The sequence below is a fragment of the Solanum dulcamara genome, chromosome 10 (assembly GCF_947179165.1).
Source record: "Solanum dulcamara chromosome 10, daSolDulc1.2, whole genome shotgun sequence".
NCBI classification, from domain to species: domain Eukaryota; kingdom Viridiplantae; phylum Streptophyta; class Magnoliopsida; order Solanales; family Solanaceae; genus Solanum; species Solanum dulcamara.
Window position 1 is genome coordinate 31,066,478 of NC_077246.1, and position 25,445 is coordinate 31,091,922.

The 25,445-nt window shown below is 35.6% G+C and overlaps 1 non-coding gene and 1 pseudogene across 1 annotated transcript; one reads left to right on the forward strand and one right to left on the reverse strand.

Moving 5' to 3' along the window:
• Positions 1-223: 223 nt before the first annotated feature.
• On the reverse strand, positions 224-330 carry LOC129871846 (small nucleolar RNA R71). The gene has a single exon (XR_008762317.1). It is a non-coding gene; the product is annotated as a small nucleolar RNA R71 (small nucleolar RNA).
• A 23,663-nt stretch (positions 331-23,993) lies between these two features.
• LOC129871822 (5S ribosomal RNA) lies at positions 23,994-24,095 on the forward strand (annotated as a pseudogene).
• Positions 24,096-25,445: the final 1,350 nt, after the last annotated feature.

A 25,445-nucleotide genomic window follows, 5' to 3' on the forward strand; every position in this document is an offset into this window, starting at 1 on the left:
TCATGAAGATCACCAAGTCCACATCCAGAACTTCTTGGAGATTAGCAACACTTATATTCCTAATGGGGTATCTCTTGACTATGTGAGGTTAACCTTATTTCCCTTTTCTTTGTTGGGGGAAGCTAAGAGTTGGTTAAAATCAAAACCACCAAATTCAATCACTTCATGGAATCATTTGGCTTGTAAGTTTCTTATCAGATTCTTTCCTTCGGGGAAGACAGCTAAGTTGAGGGATAAAATTTTAAGCTTTAAACAAAAATCTAGAGAAAATTTGTACCAATCATGGGATAGGTTTAAATTTTTACTCCTTAGTTGTCCTCACCATCATCAAGCTAATGAGGTGTTGGTCCACACCTTCATAGAATGGTTGGAACCCAACACCAAAATTCTTCTTAACACTACAGCAGGTGGAAATGCACTACAAAAAACATATGATGAGCTCTATATATTACTTAATCACATATCTCAAGGAAATTCTGAGTGGAATGGAGGAAACTCTAGACCTGGGTTCAAAAACAAGCAGGCATGATAGAGGTTGATACGGTGATAGCATTGACTACACAGATTGCTGCAATGCAAAATATGATGACAACACATTTCAAAACTTTAGCAAAAAAATAGAAATAAGCTTCGGTAAATATGGTTCAGCAACAACATATGTGGTGCAAGGTATGTGGCACTAGTGAACATATGGCAGAATACTGTTGAGTTAATCTTGAGTTGGTGAATTTTATAGGTAATGCACAAAAGCTTGGAGGTAATAAGAACTATGGAAACACTTACAACCCAAATTGGAAAAACCATCCAAACTTCTCATGGGGTGGAAATTAGCAAAACCAACATCAATGGCAGACACAATTTAGACATAAGGAAGTAGGCAGCAGTACAACAATCAAGGCCACGGTCTATATAGACCACAAGGAGGAGGCCAACACTATAATAAGCAAGACCAGAGTAACCAACAATCAAGAAGTGCAGGAAACATGAGTAAGGAAGACATGCTTAAAAATCTAATGAATAACCCAACTAAGCTACCTGCAGACTTTTGTTAGTATCAAATCACTACTCAAAATGTAGAAAAGCAGGTGGGACAGGTAGCAAGTGCTCAAAAGTCTTGCCCGCAAGGTGGTTTACCAGGTAACATTGATCTAAAACCCAAGTAGGTAAATGTTGTGAGCACACAAAGTGGACGAGCACTAGTTGAGCTAATGCCACAAAGAAAAGGTAGTGAAGAAAAAGGTAAAGCTGTGGAGATTGAAGCTAGTGAATCTAGTAGACCACAGAAGGAGCAAGAGCAAAAAATAAAACCATGTCCCCCATTCCCATAAAAATTTAAAAAGAAGAAAGGAGGAATGTTTTGAAAAATTCATACACATGCTTAAATAGGTACAAATTAACTTACCTTTGATTCATATGTTGCAGGACATTCCAAAATATGCCAAGTTTGCCAAAGAAATTATGGCCAATAAGAGCAAGTTAGCTGAATTTGAAATAGTGGCACTCACTAAAGAGTGTAGTTCAAGAATCTTGAACAAAGTTAAGCTTCCAGCTAAACAAAAAGATCCAAGTAGTTTTATGGTAAAGGAAACTATTGGTAAGTGCATAATGCAAGATGTCTTTATGATCTAGGTGCTAGTATAAACTTGATGCCTAGATCTATGCTTAAGAAATTAGGTCTAGGAGTACTTAAATAAACCTCCATTTTATTACAATTGGCTGATCGTTTTGTAGCTAGGCCTGATAGTATTATTGAGGATGTGTTAGTTCAAGTGGGATCCCATCTTTCCTGTTGATTTTGTTGTATTAGATTTTGAGCCTGACCCATATGTTCTTTTTATCTTGGGGCATTCATTCTTAGCAACAAGTGTTGCATTTATTGACGTGGTTGTAGGTAGATTGACTTTGAGAGCACATGAAAAAGTGGAAGTGTTCGATGTATATTAGGCACTAAAGTTTCCTATAGTCTATGATGAGTTGTCTGATATAACTGTCATCGATTAGAAAGTATCAGCTCAATGCATTTTAGCAAAATATCCTTTGGAAAAAGTCGTGATGGGTCAAGATATTTAAGAGGACTTCGAAGCTAAAGAGTTAGCTAGTGTGCTTGACATGCCAAATATCAACATACGGAGAAAGAATATGGAACCTTTGAATAGAGAATTGGGTCCTTTATCCAATCCATCTTTGGAAGAAACTCCTAACTTTGAGTTGAAGCAACTACCAGCAAATCTCAAGTATCTTTTCTTGGAGTGAATAACACCTTACATGTAATTCTTTCATCGACTTTGTCTGAGATACATGTTATAACACTACTTGAGGTATTAAAAAGGCACAAGAAGGCAATTGGATGGAAAATGGCTGACCTTCATGGTATAAGCCCCGCTTTGTGCATGCATAGGATTTTCATGGAAGAATGACATAAGGCTAGTGTGAAACACACATCGGTTAAACCCTATCATAAAAGAGGTGATAAAGAAATAGATAATCAAGTGGCTAGATGCAGGCATAATATACCCAATCTCTAACAGTAAGTGGGTAAGCTCAGTTCAGTATGTATGAAAGAAAGGGGGAATGACTGTAGTGACTAATGAGAAGAATGAGTTAATCTCCACAAGAATAATAACTAGTTGGCATATATGTATGGACTACAGAAAGTTAAATGATGCCACAAGGAAAGATCACTACCCTATACCATTTATTGACCAAATGATTGACAGGTTAGCAGGCCAAGAGTACTATTGTTTCTTGGATGGTTATTCGGGTTACCACTAGATTAACACTACATCATAGGACCAAGAAAAGACAACGTTCATATGCTCTTATAGGACATATTCATTTAAGCATATGCCATCTGGTCTTTCCAATGCTCCTTCCACTTTTCAGGGATGTATGATTGCTATATTTCATGATATGGTGGAAGAATTTGTAGAGATTTTTATGGATGACTTTTTAGTATTTGCAGATTCATTTCACCTTTGTTTACATAATCTAGAGAAAGTACTAGCAAGGTATGAGGAAACAAATCTTGTCTTAAACTAGGAAAAATATCATTTCTTAGTAAAGGAGGGTATTGTGTTGGGTAAAAAGTTTTAAATGATGGTTTGGAGGTACACAAAGTTAAAATTGAAGTGATTTAGAAACTTCCACCACTAGTTTCAGTGAAAGGGTCTGTAGTTTTCTAGGTCATGCCAAATTTTATCGGTGATTCATCAAAGATTTTTCAAAGATCGCTAGACCTATGTGTAGCTTGTTAGAAAAGTAGGTAAAATTTATTTTTGATGATAAATATTTGTATGCCTTTGAACTCTTGAAGAAGAAGATGATTGAATCCCCAATCCTGATAGCTCCTTACTAGGAACTACCATTTGTGCTTATATGTGATACAAGTTACACAACAGTAGGTGCAGTGCTGGGCAAAGGAAAGAGAAAATTTTTTACTCCATCTATTATGCCAGCAAGACTCTTGTCTCAACTCAGGCAAACTACACTATCAAAGAGAAGGAAATGCTGGCACTGGTTTATGTATTTGATAAATTTCGCTCTTCCCTAGTAGGTATAAAACTGATTATCTATACTGACCATGCAGCCCTCAGGTACTTGTTCAACAAGAAGGCTGCTAAACCTAGATTAATTAGATGGTCATACTACTCCAAGAAATTGATATTAAAATCAAAGATAGGAAGGGATGCGAAAATCAAATAGCAGACCACCTATAAAGATTAAAGGATTCATCCCATGTAATTAAGCAAAAGTCGATAAAGGAAGAGTTTTCAGATGAGAAACTATTGGCAATAGAGGTACACAAACTCCCATGATATGCAGATATTGTGAACTACATAGTGAGTGGAGTATTTCCCCTGGATCAAACTCCCAACAAAATAAGAGGCTAATGTATGAAGCAAAGTTCTATATATGGGATGAAACTTATTTTTACAAAAAAAGGTGTTGATCGGATGATAAGGAGATGCGTGCCTGAGTCTGAAGTTCAACAAATTCTACACAATTTCCATTCATCTACATGTGGTGGACATCTGGAGGCGAATGAACAACCCATAAGGTATTATAGTCAAGTTTCTTTTGGCCTAATTTATTTAAAGATGCTACAAGATTTGTGAAGAGTTGTGGTCAATGTCAACGGTTGGGCACAATATCAAGAAGGCACGAGATGGCCTTGAATAAAATCCTGGAGAAAGAGATCTTTGATGTGTGGGGAATTGACTTTATGGGTCCCTTTACATCATCATATGGAAATCACTATATACTGGTGCTAGTTGATTATATTTCTAAATGGGTTGAGTCCATTACTTTGCCAACCAATGACTCTAAATTGATAAGTCACTTCCTCAAGAAGCATATTTTCACAAGGTTTGGCACTCAAAGGCCTATCAATTGCATTGGAGGTAAACATTTAATAAAACAAACAATAAATAATCTATTAGTTAAGTTTGGTGTCAGAACAAGGTCGCCACAGCATATCACCCCAAACTAGCAGACAGGTTGAGGTATCAAATCGTGAGGTGAAGCAAATCCTTTAGAAAATTATCAATGCTACCAGAAATAGTTGGGCTATTAAACTAGATGAAGTGCTTTGGGTCTACCGGACTGCATACAAAACACCAATTGGCACTTCAACATACCATATGGTGTTTGGAAAATCATGTCATCTACCAGTAGAACTGGAGCACCAAGCATATTGGGCTATCAAAAAGTTGAACCTACACCCAGAGTTGGCAGGTAGAAAGCGTATGGATTAGCTCCATAAATTGGAGGGATTTAGACTCCGTGCTTATGAGAATGCAAAGCTGTATAAAGAGATGATGAAGCGATGGCACGACAAACATATAGTCGCTCAAACATTTGAGCCATGTCAAAAAGTCTTGCTTTTTAACTTGCATTTGCGTCCTTTTCCAGGTAAGCTTCGATCAAAATAGAGTGGACCATTTGAGGTGGTGTGAATGTCGGCACATGGAGCCATGAAACTATGGAATTATGCCAAATTGACCACATTTGTGGTGAATGGCCAACATGTTAAGCACTATCTTGGGCAAGATGTCAATCATGAAGAAGAAAGAATTGAGCTCGAGAATGAATGAAGTTATAACTGAGTCATGCCGTGACTTTAAATTAGGCGCTGCGCGGGAGGCAACCCGTGAAGTAGTGTAAAATATTTTTTATTAGAGGTTATAATGGATTTTTTTTGGTTTGCTAAAATTTCATTTTGTTTTAGTGTATAATTAGGATAGTATAAGTTTTTTCACGAAAGCGAAAAAAATCATAATAAATAATAATAATAATAATAATAATAATAATAATAATGATAATAATAATAATAATAATAATAATAATAATAATAATAATAATAATATTAAAAAGAGAGTTTGGACGAGGCCTGCACAGTGAAGTCTGCGACAAGTCTGCGTCGCGGACTTGCTCCATCCTAGTTAATTTTTTTCCCAAGTATGTTTTTGAATATTTTTGGTGAGAAGAAGTCACAAGTAAAGTGTGCGCCAGGTACGCATTGCGAACCTGGCTTATTCCTGTACAAATTGCTTTTTAAAATTTTGGCATACTAATGAGTGAGGTCCATGACAAGTCCGTATCGCGGACCTTGGACATTTTTTGGGATATTTCAATTAAAAAGACGAGTTTAACCCATTTCTAATAGTTTTAACCCGACCCAATCGATTAATATCCCTACAAATTACATTTTTCTTCAGAATTTTCAACCTAATACCCTTCCTCACTTCTACAAAATCTCTAAGTTCTCTCTTTTCTAAAGTAAATCCGCGACGCACTCATCAAATTCAAGCGAGATTTTTTGAGTTTCTACTTCACACCAATAAGGTATGTGTTCTTGAACTACTTTTATGATATAAATGGTTGAAATTTACATAAGTAAGTTCTTGGGCCTTAGGTTTTGATTGAATGTAATTGATTCGGATTGTTCTTAGATTGAAATTCTTATGGTTGTGTAAAATTTCTTAGAAATTGCTTGTATTGGTTAACTGATTATGGGTTAAGTTCTTGAACTCTAACCCTAATTGTGGTGTTAAAGAAAATCGATATTTGTAGTTGTTATAGATAATGTGTGTTGAATTCTTGAGTAAGCATACATAAAGTATTGTGTTGAAATTGGTTTGATTTGTAAAAATAGTGTGGGTGAAGTTTCTATTATTCTAAATTTTGGGTTGAAAACATGCTTGTAGTAGTGGTGACCATGTAAGCAAATTTTTGCTTGAACTTGAATTCTATGTTGTGTTAATCATGATTTTACCTAGTGATTTCAGTGTGGAATGATATGGTAGCATTCTAAATATTTGGGTTGAAATGGCGTGTGTTATTAAATCGTGTATATTTCTTTTTGAGGAATATGCTAGATTACTGGAGGCTACTGTGAATTCGTATAGTGTTGGATTCACCATGTTGATTATTTGATGTATGGGTTGGTTTGTTAGCATGTATACATATAGTATTCAAATGAAGGGATGTATGAGTACCTTCTTATCAATTGAATGCTAATGAAATTCTTAAGTGTGGGGTACGGGCCTAAAGTTCGATGCACATCTAGGTTCTTGTATGTTGTTTTTGGGTGGCTTATATGCAGAAAAAAATGTCATCTAGCCGAAGGCCCAGAATCAAACCAGAAGGCCCTGGCAGCAGAAAAAGAGAGAGAGGGGCACCCTCTATACCACCTTCCCCATCTATGCCTCGAGGCTAATCTCGTCTATTTAGCTTGAAAGTAGTACATCCAACAGGGAAGAATTGGTACAAGTGACACACCGAGTCTCTCTATCTATCTATATGCCAATTGAGGAAGAAAAATTGGCCAAAGACTACCCCCAAATCATGAGGAGAATAGAGGAACTGAATATGCATTTCTTCTTCGCTGATCCAAAGCTGTGCAATTTGCACATGGTACGAGAATTTTATGCAAATTATCAACCAGATTAGCACTGTCATTACCTCACAATGTGAGGGATTGATGTTCCTATATATCCAATGGCCATAAATGAGATATTGGGAACCCAGATCTTTCTACCACTGCTCTGACATATTTGAATATTCAACCACCATACAGGGATATCTGACATACATTTTGTGGGTCTAGGACAACAACAAAGTGGTTACATTACGGGCTTCGCGATACTAAAGCACGTTCCTATATGCTCATCTTAACGAAGAAGCACGTGTGTGGGTGAAAATTATTATGCACAACCTTATTCTAGACCTCCACTACACTGAAATAAAGCGGGATAGAGTGTGCTTAGTCTATGCCCTTATGAATGGGATGGATGTAAATATTGGTGTTATTATCAAATCTACTATCTGAAAGTGTAGATTCTATTGAGGTAGAAGGTTTGCATTCAGAGGCCTCATCATGGAGATATGCCAAAGGGTTAGGGTCACCGATGACCAACATGTTTATATGGCCCCCTTACCTTAGATTATTATGATGTCACAAACATTAGGGGGACAGACTACACTTACGGTGCATTCCTCACTACAAATGAGGGCTTAAGGAACAATGATATGATAACAACATACATGTTTGGCCTGGAGATGCTTCTACACCACACCGAAGGGTGAGCTTCAACTGAAGAAGAACTCCGTACGGTAGATAGACAATATCCATTGAACGAGCATGCTATGGCTGTCCTAGGACTTAGAAATGATTTTTATGAGCCTACTAAAGATGACATCCCTGTAGATGAGGATAGGAGGAGGACTGGCTCAGATGTGGAGTTAGATTTGGAGGTCATAGAATTTGACCTTTGGCAGTGGAAGATCCGACTGTTGATAGGCTGATGGGTGAGTAAACAGGGAAGTCTACAACCTTGTGCTCATAAGGACAGCGCCCAACTCTAAGTGTGGGGTGGCATGTCTATTGAATTAAACTATATCTGTTTATTTTTGTTAGTTTGATGTTTTGGTTTAGTTGGATTGCTATATCTGGTTACTTTTGCTAGATTTATATTGTGGTATATATGGATTGGTACTTGTTTATTTTTGTCAGTATTGATGTTTTGATTTAATTTAAATGTTGGTTTTGGTTTATCTTATGTTTGATGTTGTTTAATTTTTTTTTACTTATCAACTGACTTTAGGTTTCATGGCACTTATTTTTGGTTCTTTGGCCATGGATAGTCCCTTTGAACTGTATTGATTTTCTTTTTCGATATTTGTAATGTATATAAAGTGTTTTCCCAAACTATCAGATTGCATTAGGTAGCAGATGAAATGGTTGATAAACATGAAAAAATGATTAAATTGAGACACCTAAAACTATGTTGTTATATTTTGAATAATGTTGATTCATGTGATTGTGGTTGAAATTTCTGAAGAATTATCGTTCTGAAATTAAACATGTGCAGTTTGAGTAAGGTTAATTGTATAATCCTTGTTGCTCTTGATTGCTAGAACTTGCCCCATGTGTATGAGTAGTGAAAACAAAGGAAGTTTAGAATTTAGGAAAAGGATCTAGGCAATTCTTTGATAACCTCATTTTAAAATCACTTGTTGTACCCACCTTAATGTAAATCCATAGTCAGCCCTTTTGAGCCTTTGAAGTGATTTTTTTGGCAGCCTAGTTTGAAGCCTATTCCCATTTTTTTCTGAGGCCATAATTATGATCCAAGAAACCAAGTACTTTGGAAGAGAATAAGCGGAGAAATGGGGGGTTTACAACCTTGTGTTACTTAGAATAAAACCATTGGTTCAATTAATTGAAATAAAATCTTGTGTTAGGGAAGACAAAGTTGTCAAAAGTGAAAAGAATGTCGACCACATTATGGTTGAAGAGAGTAAAGAAAAGAAGAATTCCCTTACACAGATAAATGAATTGAAAGGATATGCTAACGAAATAATCAAACTGGTAAGAATAAGTCTATGAAGTACCTGCATGGAATTAATTAATGTAGTGTGCTGAAAGCGCTTGGGAACCAAGTCACTATATATGGCCAGATTTCTACCTACCCGTCTCCTAGCCCACATTACAACCTGAAAAAGTCCTAAGTGATCCTTAAGTCTTAGCTGTGTTAATAGAACTTCTTAATACACTAAGGGCAAGCTTATGGTTCATGTCGAGCAACTTGTGATTTTATTTGAGAGAGTGAGCAAATTTTGTCTAAATACCCATTATTGTTAACAAGGAATGTAAATGCGAGAGTATGGGTAATTCTTTCTTGGTGAGAGCACATGTTTAATGAAGAAATGGTAATTCTGTATGAATTTTAATTTAATAATCCATATGAGTTTGTTTTATTACAGAGTCAAGTATCGAGTTTATGTGGTGTTGAGTTAGTCAGTCGCTTGAACAAATTTAGACGTGTATAATGTAAGCTAATTGTGCAATCACTATGGTTTAGTAGAATTGATTTATATATTATATATTTGGTATTTTAGGAATAAGAATGGGAGTTTGTTCGAGGACTAACAAAGTTATACGTGTGGGGTGGTGATCTTGGGTACATTTATGTGCCCAATAGCAAATAAAACTCATAATTCATTAGTCAAGTTGAGAGCAAATTCCTAGATTTTAGTTCATATTTTCGCATATTTATGTATTGTTGTAACAACCCAACATGATTAGACACTTTCAGGGATAATTGAGAAAGAATGAATATTCAAAACATAATTGGATTGAAAGTGGAGTTCAAAGGAGAAGTTGAGAACAAAATATGAAGAAAATACACTATAAAGAAATGTATATGCGTCGCACACTGAGCTTCAGTGATATAATTCCAAAACTTGGAATTTATTCGACTCAACAGTGTGGTGAGCGCCAGGTCCGCACAGACCTGGTTATGGATATCGCGGACCTGGTTATGGATAGACCAAATTTCCACCGACACAGAAAATACAAAATTGCACTAAACTAAACCAAGTCCGCGTTGCGGATTCTAGTGTGCCACTTTAACTCCGCATTTTTGGTTCTATAATAGCACCTTTACATTCTTTATTAAAGAGGAGATCAGATTATCGGGTTTGGGATTGAAGAAGATGAAGGAAGAACTACTTTTGGTGATATTTTCTTATTTTCTTTTAATTGAATTCAAGTTTTTATGTTATTAATAATTTATGTAATTATATTACAAATGATGAGTTGCTAAATCTCGTTGTTCTTGGGCTGTAGCCTCAAGATGATGGCTTAAATCTTATTTGTTTTGGTTGAAAATGGGTTTTTGTATGCGATTACTCTTATATTCTTGCTTTGATTGTTTCAATGCTTGATCACCATTAGAAAAAATTCATTGTCCACCCGAAACTCGGAAGATGGAAATGGGATAGAACACTTGAATATAAGGAGCATGTTTATCCTAGAATTGTCTAGAATATTTCCTGTATAGAATGACCGTGATACATATCTGTACACCATGTTTGGTTACTAAACAAGATGATATGATTAATATATTTTTGTTGGATCATGCTTATCCCCGCTCAATGATGTAGTTAAGTTATTGACAAGAGTAGGCAATTAGAGGTCGGAAGATCATAATTGTAAAATCAACCTTGTAAATCAGTAATTAAAAAACCCATTGGATACCAAAGTAAAGGATGCTAGACCGAAAATTTATAAGTGCTACAACCATGGGACCCTTCATTAAATTGATAAAATTTCTCTAATATTTTTGAATCATTTTCTTATATCATTTTTGGTATAATTATTTTAGATATAAATAAAATCAACCCTTTGAAAACCTGCATGAATAATTTGATTCATTGAAAAACTAACTAACGCCTAATTAAATTTTCGTGTGTGTTGATATTCGGCTCTTAAAAAGGATCACTATATTACTTTTGAGACCGCGTACACTTGTATGTGCGTTTCGATGCAACAAGGATATTACCATAGGATGGCAAGTAATCTTGTATGAAAATATTCTTGAGTACTATCTTTAATGTGAGAATCAAGGCCACATGATTCATATATGTACCGTTAAAAACAAAGATGAGGAACAGAAAAATAAAAGATGATTGGAAGTTGAAAAAAAAAGAAATCCAAATGAAAAATGGAAAGAAATCAGTCTGCAAAGAAGACAATACCTGATACAAGTCAACAGACTCAGGAAGATATAAAAAATCAGCAGGAAGATTAGTGGAAAACTCAAAAAATAAAAAATCTCAAAGGCCAAAGTTATACTGAACAGAACAAGGTCATGAGACCTATTTCTTTTCAAAAAAGGTGGATAATGCTCATCACCACTAGAATTCTAAAAAGGTAGGTATGGCTCTTAATAATGTATCTACTCACAATAGTTATGTTGATCTTGATGATCAAGATCAACCCACTAACAAAGTTTTAGAGAAAGTCAGCAAGCAGGACAACACTACTACTAAGAAGATAACATCAAATCAGGAATATCTTAATCAACAAGGTTTAGGTATTGACTTAACACTCCCAAAACCCCAACAACCCGAAAATAATTATTTTCACAGTGAGGAAAATGATAAAAGAAGAACTAACAATGTAAAAAGGATCTCAGATATTGACTCAATGCTCCCACTCCCTCAAAACCTTCTTAATAATGGTATTTGTATTATTGATGCTGAAGTTGATGGATGGAAAGAATATGAGCAACCTACTAACTTGCAGGATGGGGTACTTAGGGGGAGGGCTTTGTCTCATGTTATGCATGAGAACCTCTTGGTTGTCCATAGGAATCACCTTCAAGCCCCTGAAACCACTGATCTTCTAAAAAAAATTGTTAATAATGATTAACATAAGGGTAAGGTTACTAACACAAAAACCAAATAGAGAACTCAACAGCAGGACAAGAATAGACCCCTGGCTGAAAGACAAGATAATGATCCTAATTAGATTCACAATAAAGGGGACATGGACAAGGATTTGGTTTAATTACTAGTACTAGTTCTCAAGGTTCAACTATTAAATACTGAAATAAACTCAACAAAAAAAGAAGGGATGCTATTAAAAATGACTAATAGAAGAAAATCAGCAAGGTGATCAGGTTCCAACCAATGAGATGTTTGTTCGTAACACTGGAAAATGTAAAAGAATTATTCCTGTTGATGATCTTGTGTCTAAGAATGTCAGACCTCTCCAAATTCAATACACTTCCCCTCCTCCTGAAAAACCTCCAAATGATTCTATTCCAAAGCGCTCTCTTAACTTCATCCCTCAAAGCCCTCCTGAGGTGGCTTAATATAATGTTATATATTCTAAGGATGAGTTTGCTAAGGATGCACAATCTATAGATGAACAGGATGATGATGATGTAATCAGTGAAAATCTAATCAAAGCTTTTAGTCCTACTAATAAGGAGATTGAGGAGGAAATACGTCAGGTGGCTCATGAACAAGGATTATTTCCCAAGCTACTCACAACACCAGGTTCATATCTAACAAACCAGTTCATAATAAATCTTCCCTTCCAGGTAGACCAAACACTAGAATCTACCCTTCTAAATCATCCCAATTATTAGTACAATCTTACTGAATGCAAGGGGTATTAATACCCAAGGAGCTATAAAGAGACTAAAACTTCTCAAAAATATCCACCAGATTTCCATGATTGCTATATTGGAGCCTTTCTCTGATAATTCTCATCTTTCCAATTTCAGAAATCAGTGCAATATGGACCATGCTATTTGTAACATCAATGGGAAAATTTTGGTTTCTTTAGACCGAGCAGCAAATTAGTTGTGAAATTATGAATGTCACTCTATCTCTTTCTTTCATCAACACCTTTGTGTATGCTAAGTGTAGGGATTATCTAAGAAGACCTTTACGGGATACAATGATGCATAATGCCAACAAAAATAATATAACACCTTGATGTACTATAGGTAATTTTAATGTTATTACCTACATAGAGGAGAAACTGGGATGAATTCCCTATAATATAAATAAGAGTTTGAATTCATTGGTGTCATTGAAGCTTGTCGACTTATGGATATTGGATTTAGTGGCCAGAAATTTACTTGGTCAAATCAAAGAGGGATACATTCTAGAATTCTGAAGAGATTGGACAGGGCTATGGTGAATGATAAGTGGCTTGAAGTCATGCCTCAACTACCATTACATATATCCCTTCACTTGGATCAGATCACTATCCATTACTCATGGAAATGACCAGTAGAAGTAATAATGCCACTCAGTATTTCAAACTCCTCAACTTTTGGGCTGATGATGATTTTTTTATGGATACTATCAAGGAGTTCTAGAATAAGGAAGTAACAAAAACTCTTATATGGATTTTTCACCAAAAATTGAAGAAACTTGCTACTACTCTTAGCACCTGGTCCAAAAATGTCTTTGGGGACTTCTATGCTAAGGTTAAAGAATTTGAAAAAAGAGTTAAATCTGCTAAAGAAGAGATGATCAATAACAACTCAGAGGGAAACAAAACTTCCCTACATCATTTGAATGCTGAGTATATTAGATTCTTGAAGCTGGAAGAGTCCATTCTTAATCAAAAAACTAAGCTTCATTGATTTCAGGAGGGTGATGTCAGTTTAAGGTACTTTCATGATGTTATGAGAGGAAGGAGGAAACTCTTTATCAATAACTTTCAAGATGAAGAAGGTAACTAGATGCAACGAGATGATACCATAGCTAATGAAGCTATGATCATTTTCAAACCATCTGTACTAGTGAGGAGAAAGTCATAAATAAAGAGATTCTCAACTGCATTCCTAGATTGATATCTGCAGGGCAAAATACTTGACTTCGAGATATGCCTATTATGGAGGGATTAAATCAGGTAGTATTTTTCCATGAATCCCAACTCAATAGTTGGTCCAGATGGCATGAATGGGAGATTTTTCCAATCCTGCATGAATATTATTAGTACTAATCTATTGTAGGTGGTTCATTATTTCTTATGTCTTCACATTATGCCAACATTCTTTTCCCATGCATGTTTGGTTTTACTCCAAAAATTAAACCATCCTAACAAGCTTTTAGAATTCAGACCTTTTAGCCTCAGTAACTTTACCAATAAAATTATTTCTGAACTTTTTTGTTTAAGATAAGCCCCTATCCTTCTTAATATAATCTCCTTGAACCAATATGGATTTTCTATAGGCATGAGAATATCTGAGAATATCGTGTTGGCTCAAGAGATTATCCATCAGATTAAAAAACCCCAAATAGGGGGAATGTGGTTTCTAAGGTTATTGCTAAGATCACTTGTGGGCATTCCAAAATTCTGAGCTATGGAGGTAGGGTCATTCTAATCAAGCATGTGCTCCAATTCTTACCAATCCACCTGCTCTCAGCGTTTTCCCCCTTTAACGACTCTAAAAAAAACCAAAGTATTACTGCAGATTTCTTCTAGGGAAGGAAGAGTGAAAGAAAGAAATATCATTAGTACTCATGGAAGAACCTTAGTATTCCTGTCACGATCGAAGCTAGACCCTAGGTGTAATACAGAGATTAGAATTCCGGAGGACCCTAAACAAGACTCTTAACATATCATTCATTAACATGTTTAACGTAAATAAGAAAATAAGCAAAATCATAAATACGGAAGCATAGTCTCAAAAGTAGAATGTAAGTCTCAAAATGAGGAGCGTAAGACAACATAGACTCTCAATACCTAACATGCCTCTACTAACTAGATGGAGGAATAAGACAAGCTCCTATCTCACCAATGACAACATAAGAGTAATGAAGTATTCAACTGGTAACATAAAATTAGTATTATGCCCTCAAACCGTGAGGACTCACCAACAGTACAATGTAATAGCTCTAGCCACAAATAGAAGGGTAAGTGTGATCATCGAATCCTACCTTATGATACAATACAAGCAAAATTATGTGTTAGTACATGGAATGCACTAAGTATGTAAGAAGTATGAATTAGCAATAAATATAGGACATATCAATATGTATCATGAGATGCAAGACCAATATCTTCAAACATGATTAAAACCATGAAAACGTTAAAATATTAAACTTATTGGTCAATACATAACATCATCATCATGAGAACATCATAATTTTACTTTAACTAGTGTGGGATAGGACTTTTAACATACGTATAAGACCATGCGAGCTATTACATAGAATGCGATGATCTCCACATCGAGAAGGGGAAGGCTATTTGTCAAGGTAGACTCTATCCAATATTATCATCATTAAGTGCTATATATGGATCCACGTGCTAGTCAATATTGGCAAACCTACGATAGAAACATAGTTTACAGAACTAGAGGTTGATACTAAGGCTTAGGTCGAGCCCCCTCCTCAACGTCCTTTCAATACTAAGTCTATTTCCCATAGAATACTTGTCATATCATAATCATAAAGCATACTTGGAATCAATCATAATCCTTTCTTAATTATATTTCATAGAAAGTTGTTCATAAGAATAACTCATTGACAAATAATTCATGTAATGTGAGTGCATTCCTTTCATCATTATGAATCCTTTTCATAGAAACATCATTAGGGACTTAAATCACCCACATTCACAAAATATTCTTGCATACTTGGAATTCATTACCATAGCTTATAATTGAAATTAGGATAGAAACATGAATACATGATCAATTTACTTGGAGATCCTAAAACTGGATTGAAAACATTCATGATCATATACTTTATATCAACCCATACTTAATTCATAAAAATAATATCAATTGATGCATGATTTATCAATAGTCATAAAATATATCATGAATAAGAAGAACCAATGCAATCATAATAAAATTAGGGCTTTTTGAATAGAAATCACAAAGAGATTTGGGGAAAATCTTGGGACTTCTAGGTAAAAGGTATCCATGGATGAAGTCCCACAAACCTTGACCTTTAGGATCCCTAGATTGAAGAGAATTGAGGCTTAACCTTGAAGATTTCCATTGAACTTGATTGAGGAAGAAGAAGACTTGGAGACCAAACTTCTAAAAAGAAGATTTTGATTTAGAGTATTAGGGTGAGAAAAAGAGGGTTTGGATATCTTAGGATAGTTAATAGGTTAGAATATAGTCCCATAAAATGAACACATTCATTAATGAAAATATAAGAAATGACCAAAATACCCCTAACTTAAAATTAGATTCGGGTAACTAAATGGACCTCCACCACAGCTTGTGATGGCCAATACAGGTCGTGGTCTCTATCGTGGTGATGGAGTTTGCTTTTGTAAAATTTTCTTTACTAGCGTTCCTTTCCACGAGGCCCACCACGACCTGTGAAAGCACTATGGCTCGTGGTGGTCATGCGTGGTGAAAGGACTGTTTAGAGGTCTAGGAGAGTGTCCACCATGGAGGGAACCATGTCTCTTGGTGATCACTATAGATCATGGCTCCTGTTGTGAACCCCTCCCATGCACTCCTAAGTTTTAGGATATCTACACGATAGCTCACTACCGACAGTGGTCAAGAGTATGGCTCAAGATTGCCTTTATGGCCCTCAACTATTTCCAAAAAGATATGTTTTGTGGGAAAACCTCTTTCAAACCTCATTTTCTGACTTCCCAACTTCTGGGGTCTTATAATATCTCACCCTTGGGAACATTCATCCTTGAATGGGACTCAATTACCATGAACAGAGTAGGAAAGAACATAGCAACTCAACATAAATGAAAAACATCTAGAAAATACATGAAATATGAAATCTTCAGTCTCAAGTTAAAACATGACTTTAAACTCATTTCATGATCAGGAATTCATATGAAAATATGAGAATGACTGAAATACATAGTTTGGGTTGAATGGATCATAAAGGAACTAAACACCTCAACTAGACACTGAATGAAACAAATACGGATATTGCAATATTATATTGGCTTCGGATTTCTATGTAGCACCCTCCACCTCTTGGTTCCTCTATAACACTTTAACTGGAGTTATTTCCTTGTTTCTCAACTTTCTAACTTCTTGATGTAGGATCTCAATTGAAACCTCCTTATATGAGAGACTCTCCCTCAAATCAATGTTATCCAATCAATTAATAGAGCAAGGATCACTAACAAAGTTCCTCAACAAAGACATATAATACACCGGATGTACCGATGCCAAATCAGAAGGCAAATCCAACTCATAAGTCACCTTGCCAATTTGCCTCCAAATCTTATATGGCCCAACTGGGACTTAGCTTTCCTTTATTACAAAAATGCATCACACTCTTCATGGATTAGATCTTCAATTAAACTCAATCATTAACTTAAAATTCAAGCACTTTTCTCCTTACATCTAAATAGGACTTTGGTCGACTTTAGGTTGTCTTCAATCTGCTCTCTTCTCTTTATATTCGAATAGGACTTTTGTTGACTTTGGGCTGTATCCAATCTTTCTCTAATGAGTCTGACCTTCTCCATAGCCTCAAATACCAACTCATAATCTATCAAATCAAATCAAACCAACTGATAGGAGACTTATACCTCCTACTATATAAAGCTTTAAATGGAACCATCTGAATGTTGCAATGATAACTATTATTATAGGAAAACTCAATCAATGGCAAATGATCATCCCGATTTCCTCTAAAATAGATAACGCAGGTTATTAACATATCCTCTAATGTCTGAATGGTGCACTCTGCCTAATCATCCATCTGAGGGTGAAAAGTTATACTAAGATTCACTTGAGTACCAAGACCCTTTTGGAAAGATCTCCAAAACTGAGATGTAAATTGAGTGCCTCAATCGGAGATTATAGACAATGGAACACTGTGTAGCTTAAATAACTCTTTTATATACTACTTTGCATAGTCCTTGGCAAAATATGAGGTCTTTACAGGAAGAAAATGAGTCGACTTAGTCATCAACAACCACCCAAATCTAATCATGTTGCCTATGAGTATGAGGCAAACCTTTAATGAAGTCCATATTCAAGGCTTCCCACTTACATATAGGAATCTCAATATGTTGGGTCAAACCTCCTAATTTTTTATGCTCAATTTTTACTTATTTATAATTTGGACATTTAATCACAAATTCCACAATATCTCCTTTCATGTCAATCCACCAATTTACTTCCCTCAAATCATGATACATCTTTGTGGAACCTGGATGAATAAAATACCATGAACTATGAGCCTCAAACAATATCATTTCTCTCAAACTATCAACATCAGAAAGACACAACCGGCCTTGATATTTCAAAACACCATCTACCCCTTGGGAGAAAGTCTCAACGACTTTTTCGGCAACCGCCTTCTTCAACTCAACCAAAGTAGGATCACTATCTTGCTTTACCTTCATATCTGCCAAAAAAGAAGATTCAAAGCCATTTTACACAATAACACCACCATTCTCAAAGTTAAACAATCGAACACCCAAATGGGCAAGTCTATGAACATCCCAAACTATCTCTTTCTTTTCATCCTCAACATGGGACACACTATTCATGGACAGTCTAGTAAGAGTGTCAGCAACCACTTTTTCCTTCCCCGGATGGTACAACACACTCATATCATAGTCCTTTAACAATTCAATCCATCTCCTTTGTCAAATATTCAAAACTTTTTGACTGAACATGTATTGCAAGCTCTTGTGATTAGTGAATATATCCACATGAACACCATACAAGTAATGTCTCCACAACTTCAAACCAAATACCACGACTGCTAATTCCAAGTCATTGGTTGGGTAGTTCTTTTCATGCATGTTAAGTTCCCTAGAGGCATAGACTACCACTTTGCCATATTACATTAGCACACAACAAAGACCAACTCGTGAAGTATCACAATAGACATCAAACCAATCAGAACCTTTTGGCAGGGTCATCACCGACATAGAAGTAAATCTATCCTTCAACTCTTGAAAAATCTTCTCACATGCCTTTGACCATTGGAATTTTACTTTCTTATGAGTCAAATTGGTTAAGGTCTATGCAATAGAATAAAAACATTCCACAAAATATCTACATTTGTCGAATAAGCCCAAGAAATTTTGAATATCGGAAGGAGACAATGGTCTAGGCCAATTTTTAAAAAATATTAAATAGCCCAAGCGGGTCTTTTATTATAATAAGTAAAACAAATACATTGGTCCAGGCCCAAAAGTGGCCCTTACCCACGAATGATGTCCAAAGGAGATACAAAATATTCAAAAACATAGAAAGCTAAGAATAATCTAGAAAAAGAAAAAGGAAACAATGGACAAAACATCTATAAAAGCTCATCTTCTTCAACCATCTCACGGTGAAATACAATTGCTCTAGCTTTTTGTTGAATCTCTTGTATGTCATGAAATTGTTGTCTGATTGTACCTGCAAAATTAACAGCATAGTTAGTAAAAATATCTGCTAGGGAGTTCCTCTCTCTGAATGTGTGCAACATCTCCACCTCCTTATTTTGCATCCGACCCTTAATATATCTGACATTCCAATCAATCAACCATGGAACCTCCCAAATTTCATTAATCACCTTATGAGTTGTCAATGAGTTTGTTTCTTATGTTGAGTAGAAATAGACCATTGTGTAAGCAATAGTCTAATCCCATTCTGATGGCCTTTACTTCAATTTCTATAACAGAAGCATTCTCTAATATTCTAGACTCTTCATTGATGAAATACCCCTCTTCATTTCTTACACACTACGCCATAGATCCAATACCTAATCCATCGATATTGCATTTATAACTTCCCCTAGGAGAGTGGATCCATCTAACTACCTTGTAGCTAATCAGAGGTGAATAAACTTCTAGTGTTTTGATAATAAGAGGCCAAGTCTTTGGTAAATCTTTGAGCCAAGGATATTATTACATCTCGCACTTTTGCGCATTCGGAAAAATTTGATTTGCAAGGAATGACGTTGCGAATTAGTTTATTTATTTTATTTAGTACCGGTGTGATGTCCATGAAAAAAACATTATGTGGAAATATGGAGGAAGGCCAAGGGTAAAATTGAGAATTTTGGAAATTAGTTTTGTGAACTATAAAAAAATAAGACCTATAGTTTTGGGCTCAAACAAGTAATAATAATAAGAGAAAAGAGGCCCAATCATAAGAAATGACCCATAGTCCAAAAAAAAGAAAAAGATCCAAGCCCATATAATTTAGTCATATTATAAATGAATAAAAAGGTCTAGTTAGTCAAAAGGTCCTAGAAGTTTCAAGACTAAGTGAGAAAGGAGAAAAACAAGAGGAAAAACAAAGAGAGAAAATCGGCCAAGCATAGCCAAATTTTGGCTCTTGAAATCTTGTCCTAAAAATTATTTTATTCTAGTATTCCGACTAATTCAAGGGTCCTCTATAATGTGGTGTAGTTATTTCGGAGGATAGGGTGCTTGTTTCATTAATTTAGCACCTTGATCAAGTGAAGGGGTTGTGAGAAAAAGGTAAGAATTAATCCCATTTTAATATGTGGTGAAGGTTTATTTCCATTGTAGAGTGTAGAGATGGGTAGACGTTATGAAAATATGAAAGTTTACATGGTAGTATAGTGCCATGTATACATGTTCTTATTTGGGCAAGATTTATTAATTTTTTCCTTGTAATATTCTAGTAATAGTTATTCTAGTAGTGGTTATTGTGGATTTTATATTGGAAATGGAAGTTGAATGAATTTAATTAAAGTTGGAAATATGGGATAAGGTGATGAGATGGAAAGAATTAAGTTTGTGTAGTAGGTTAGTTGTTTTTGTGATTCTTATAATATAAATGAAGCTTAAATAGTTAAGTTGGTATTGGAAATGAATTGTAGGGAATTATGTCATTCTAGTGTAATTTTATAATATTATGGAAATAAAGTTGTTAAAGTTTGGATTGTTGTTGTTGATTATGGAGTTGAAAGAAGTGTATTATATTAGCTTTGTTGCATATATGGAGATTTTGGGTGAAATATGGAATTGATAAGTATTGTATAGAATAAATTGGAATTTTCTTGGCCTATATTTGAATGGTCTTAGAATAATATATATAAACATAATATGTGGATATTGACTTTAAAGTGCAAAGTTAGATTGTAAATTATTGCACTATTTGGAAAAGAAATCAATTTATGTTATGGTGCGTTGTAAATGGATTGTTGATGTTATTGGTGTTGTTGTTGGCATGGTTGTTGACATTGTGGCCAAGTTGAAATCTTGGAGATGTTGAATTTATAAGGGAGATGCTGCCGAAATTTTGGTAGACAAGTATTGGGTGAGATTGAATTGTTACAACCTTATAATTAATATTTGGTAAATATGACCAATTGTAGATTTTGGAGGAAACGGAAGTTGAATTTGGACAAGCATAAAAGGCCAATAAGGTATGTAAAGCTTTAACTTTTCTTCTCTTGGCATGTCGTAGGTGTAATAGGTTTTAATACGAGCCTTGGGGATGACTCTACTCTTCGGAATCTACGCCTAAGTTTATCCCTTTTTTATTCAATAGAATTGAATTAAATATTTATGAATAGTTGCAAAAATTGCCTAAACCTCTAGAACTTGTACAAATAGAATCTGACTATCTTAACACTCTCAAAAGAAATGTCATAAAGCTTAATGCACATAATTTATGTACACCACCTCATTCGACCGAGGTGGGCCCCCTATTCCCGAAATTTTATTTATTATTCCATTTGACTTATGTTGAATAGGATTCAAAATATTATACGACTATTATTTTAATTAGTCCATTAAGCTTCATAATATATTTTAAAATATGGAGACGATTGCAGAAAGATTATTTTGACATAGACTAATGTGACATCAGAAAGACATGTGCTATGATTATTGTTCAATTTCGTTTATATGATTTGTCATCAGAATTATGCTAGTGAGTCTCTATAAGTGTTTTGTATATTAAATTGCATTTAGATTCTCACTACTACACTCGTGTATAATATTATAATATAGTCTGCCAGAACCCGGGCTGGGTTTATAATTGTGTGCCCTATAATGTATTCGGCAGTATGATGTGTTACGAGTCCCGAGACTTTGCCATAGGGCCAGGTACCATCTATGGAGATGTGATGTGATATGGCATATGATATGTTCTGATGATATGGCATGTTGTGATTATATGATATGTTTGGGGTTTGTACGGAATTTGAAACCTTTCGGAGCATGAGGTGTTGTGGTACCAGCATCATGGTGGTAACCACATTCCCGATCCTTATGCATGATTTTTATTTACATTATGTACATATGTTTTCAGTATAGATTTTGATGTCCTGGTTTGGTATATGCTCTTGTACATTTCCTTTAAGTTACAATGTATATTATTTATACTTCATGCTTTACATACTCAGTACACATGTTGTACTGACCCCCTTTCTACGGGGGTTGCATTTCATGCCCGCAGATATAGACTTCGTGACCCGTTAGTGTAGGCTATCCACCTTCTGCTACTACAGAGTGCTCCTTTGACTAGGAGTTGCACTTCGGTATATGGCTTACCTATGTACGTATTTTTGTATATTTGACCATTTGGGTACGGTGGAGTCCTGTCCCATCCTATACTTCTATTATGTTCTGTAGAGACCTGTAGACATAGGTGTGGGTCATTGGTCGTGTATGTTCGTTCATTTATGACTTGTGTCTTAATGCGGTCCATTTTGTTATAATGGCCAAAACGACCCATATATTTGTATATATACACGTATCCGGTGACGCGCGTTCTGTCGCCCCTTTTTGGTTTGATATATTATTTTTTGCACGCGCCACTCGGTAATGTAATGATCGCCTACTGTTCTGATTGGAACAAATATTAAATTTGAATTATTCTATAGTATGATGATTTGGTATGTGAGTTCGTTTGGGTATCCAAATAGGATGCCAGTCGCGGCCTACGGTGCTAGGTCATGAAAAAAGTGGAATCAGAGCGGTTTGTCCTCGGAGTGTCTATAAGACGTATCTCGTAGAGTCTTGTTTATCGGTGTGTTGTACACCACATCTATAAAAAGGAGGCTACAGGACATTTAGGATGTTATCTTTTTTTCTTATCTTAGATCTTGCGATAGAGTTGTCTATCAAGATAATCTCTCCCTAGCAGACTATTAGGTGTGCGGCCCTACCTATAAAGGAAGCTTATTTCTGACCTCCTTTCTTGCAGATGGGTACAGGCGGTGGTGGAAAATGAAGAGACTAGCTCTAGACAGTATAGGGGGTGTGGAGAAGGCCCCTAGAGTACACATGGGACCTTAGGCTCCAGGACCAAGCAGGTGGAGCCCCAGTTATTCGATTAAGATGGATCCCTCTGAAGACCCTGATTATGTTATAGAGACCGATCCTTCAAAAGGCCCAACGATAGGTTCCCAAAGCATTTGATGACCAGGGAAGTGGTTCCGAAAGCCACACCAGCGATTTTGATGATAGAGCACTACATTATGCCGACTCCTATGGTGAGTGTTACGACATATTCGAGCCCTCTATCTTAGTTGTCGGTGAACTAGGAATTACCTGGCTATCAATGTCTTTTGGATTCAAGTGAGGAAGACGACGAGGGACAGACAAGCAAATAACATCCAAATAGAGACGGGGAGTATACTTCACCTCCTAGGTCACCGGGTCGAACTGGGGACTAATCAATCATAGGTATAGGGGAGTGATAAGTATAGTTTTTGCTGGCTATATGGGGCAAGTTGTCATTTTTGTTTCAGCCTAATATAGGAAGCCCTGTGCAGCTGGAATATGAGATGTTATAAACGTATGTATATATATTGACCCTGTAAGGCATTGTGGATGTGATATGAGATGATATAGATGTATATATATGTTGGCCTTGCATGGCATTGTTAGTATTTTCTGAGTGTAGGTTTGAGATAGTAAGGAATATAGAGGAAACTCTGTCAAAATTTTTAAAAAAACAAAGAATGAACTATAAGTGTATCATACATCTGGAAGTTGATACCGAGTACCCCTATTATGATGAACTGAAGCTATAGGGGTACCCTCCATGTTGTTGGTAAGGGCCCCCCATGTTTACTTAGGAAGTGTTATGTTGGAGGAAAACTCTTGTTGGAGGGAAAGGTATCCATCAATTGGATTCCACTTTGATAGGGAAAGTACAGAACCCTCAACCATTAGTGGTAAACGAGATAAGTTGTTCACGACTCAAAAATGAACCATTGGTGAAGACCTTAAGGGATGGATGCGATCATACTAGCACTAACACATCGGATTCCATCAGAACTTCGAGGTTAAGCGTGCTTAGGCAAGAGTAGTACTAGGATGGGTGACCTCCTGGGAAGTGCAAGGGAAAAAGAAACACAAGTATCCGTACCTATTCCCTACGTCTACAAGTAATCCTAACCTTTGGAATTTTGATATTGAGTGATCGATGGAACTATATGTCATTGCAGTGGAATAGAAAGACTCTCCATATGGTCTGTATAAGAATTTGAAGAAGGTTTTATTTAACATTCAAGGACGAATATTCTAAAGGGGGGAGGATGTTACATCTCGCACTTTTGCGCATTCGGAAAAATTTGATTTGCAAGGAATGAGATTGTGAATTAGTTTATTTATTTTATTTAGTACCGCTGTGATGTCCATGGAAAAAAAAATTATGTGGAAATACGGAGGAAGGCCAAGGGTAAAATTGAGAATTTTGGAAATTACTTTTGTGAACTACAAAAAAATAAGACCTATAGTTTTGGGCTCAAACAAGTAATAATAATAAGAGAAAAGTGGCCCAACCATAAGGAATGGTCCATATTCCAAAATAAAAGAAAAAGATCCAAGTCCATATAATTTAGTCATGTTATAAATGAATAAAAAGGGCTAGTTAGTCATAAGGTCCTAGAAGTTTCAAGACTAAGTGAGAAAGGAGAAAAAAAAGAGGAAAAACAAAGAGAGAAAATCGGCCAAGCATAGCCAACTTTTGTCTCTTGAAATCTTGTCCTAAAAATTATTTTCTTCTAGTATTCCCAGTAATTCAAGGGTCCTCTACAACGTGGTGTAGTTATTTCGGAGGATAGGGTTCCTCTTTCATCAATTTAGCACCTTGATCAACTGAAGGGGTTGTGAGGAAAATGTAAGAATTAATCCCATTTTAATATGTAGTGAAGGTTTATTTCCATTGTAGAGTGTAGAGTTGGGTAGACGTTATGGAAATATGGAAGTTTGCATGGTAGTATAGTGCCATGTATACATGTTCTTATTTGGGCAAGATTTATTAATTTTTTTCTTGTAATATTCTAGTAATAGTTATTCTAGTAGTGGTTATTGTGGATTTTATATTGGAAATGGAGGTTGAATGAATTTAATTGAACTTGGAAATATGGGGTAAGGTGATGAGATGGAAAGAATTAACTTTGTGTAGTAGGTTAGTTGTTTTTGTGATTCTTATAATATAAATGAAGCTTAAATAGTTAAGTTGGTATTGGAAATGGATTGTACGGAATTATGTCATTCTAGTGTGATTTTATAATATTATGGAAATAAAATTGTTAAAGTGTGGATTGTTGTTGTTGATTATGGAGTTGAAAGAAGTGTATTATAATAGCTTTATTGCATATAAGGACATTTTTGGGAGAAATATGAAATTGGTAAGTATTATATAGATTAAATTGGAATTTTCTTGGCCTATATTTGAATGGTCTTAGAA